Genomic DNA, 1600 nt, shown 5'->3' on the forward strand with positions numbered 1-1600 from the left:
CCTCATCACAGTGGTCACTAATCTCGCTCTTTTCATTAATATGTGACTCACCTGTTAAATACCCTTTCCCACTTCTCAATGGCACATACGAATTAATTGAAGCTAAAGAAGAATGGGAGGATTCAACTTGGTTGACTTGATTTGGTGGTCTTTGATGAATCTGAATCCTAGGATTTAACTCAGGTTGGCTAGGCATTTTACCTTTTTCTCGCTCAGACAAAGTACTTGCAAGAGTGGAAATTTGTTTTTCCATATTATGCATAGAAGTCATGAAGGTACTGGAAAGTACTTCCATATTCTTCTCTAAGGAAGAGAGACGAGAAAACTCTGGATTGTTACCTCTGTTGAAACCTGGTGATGATTGATTTTGTGCAATGTGAGGCATATAAGGCACAATAGGTGGATTGATAGGTCTAGCTAAATTGGCATTCTGGAAATTTGGGGCTTGAGGGAATTGGACATTTGGATAATGAGAAAATTGGGCATTTTGCTTTTGAGGGGCACCAAATTGATTTTGTGTGGAATAATTGTTTAATCCATTTTGGTTTTGCCCTTGAGACCATGAAAAGTTAGGATGATTCTTCCACCCAGGATTGTACGTGTTACTATACGGGTTTGGAAACATCGCACTGACATTTTCATGTTGGCCTCCAGAATAGCTAGGGCATTCCTCAATTACATGTGTAGGAGACTGACACCATGCACACATAGAAATAGATTTGTCAATAAAATGTGCTTGACTTGGTGGTGCAGCTTTAACTACCAAAGTCTCTAACTTTTTCAAAATGTTATCTATTTGTACTTCCTTATGGGCTTGGCTATCAACAAAATATCCCCTACTAGTCCTTTTAGACTCTTGGGTTGACTCCCATTCTCTAGTTCTATCTGCTAGGTCTAAAAGAAAATTCCAAGCTTCGGAATCATCAGTGAATGATGTAAATCCTGTGGGGCACATTGATTCCAAAAGTTGCTTTGTTTGGTAATCGATACCCTCATAAATTATTTGGCATAAATGCCATAATTCTATACCATGGTGAGGGCATTCTTGGAGAAGGCTTTGAAACCTCTCCATTACCTTAGCAAAGGACTCATTGGGTTTCTGATGAAATTGAAGAATATCATTTCTTATTTTGTTAGTCTTAGAGAAAGGAAAGAATTTCTTCAAGAATAGAACAGTAAATTGTTCCCATGTGATAATGCTATCCCTAGGTAAGCTATAAAGCCACTTTTTGGCTTGGTCCTTTAATGCAAAGGTAATAAACCGTAGTCTTATGGCATCATCAGTAAGTTTTTGTACCTTCATAAGGACACAAACCTCCTCAAACTCCCTAAGGAACAAATATGCATCTTGATCAAGTAGCCCATGAAATTGGGGTAACATAGATAGATAATGAGATTTGAGCTCAAAATTATTACCCCTCACTTCAGGTAAACGTATACAGGAAGGTTGTGCAGATCGGGTAGGATAAAATCTATCCATAAGACTCTTAGGTGGAGGTGGTGGAGGTAGACCTTCCATGGTCAAGGTAGACACTCGGACAATTCTATTTGTAGAATCACGAGTCCAGACACACATGCACTAACCACTTAATGCAATTAA

The 1600-nt window shown here is 38.6% G+C and overlaps 1 non-coding gene across 1 annotated transcript; it reads left to right on the top strand.

The window, feature by feature from the left end:
- The first annotated feature begins 1025 nt into the window (after positions 1 to 1025).
- Positions 1026 to 1132, top strand: LOC149029222 (small nucleolar RNA R71). Its single transcript, XR_016171336.1, has one exon. It is a non-coding gene; the product is annotated as a small nucleolar RNA R71 (small nucleolar RNA).
- The last annotated feature ends 468 nt before the right edge of the window (positions 1133 to 1600 follow it).

The sequence above is a fragment of the Hakea prostrata genome, chromosome 1 (genome assembly GCF_041222555.1).
Source record: "Hakea prostrata isolate BN-2017 chromosome 1, UWA_Hpros_2, whole genome shotgun sequence".
NCBI lineage: Eukaryota > Viridiplantae > Streptophyta > Magnoliopsida > Proteales > Proteaceae > Hakea > Hakea prostrata.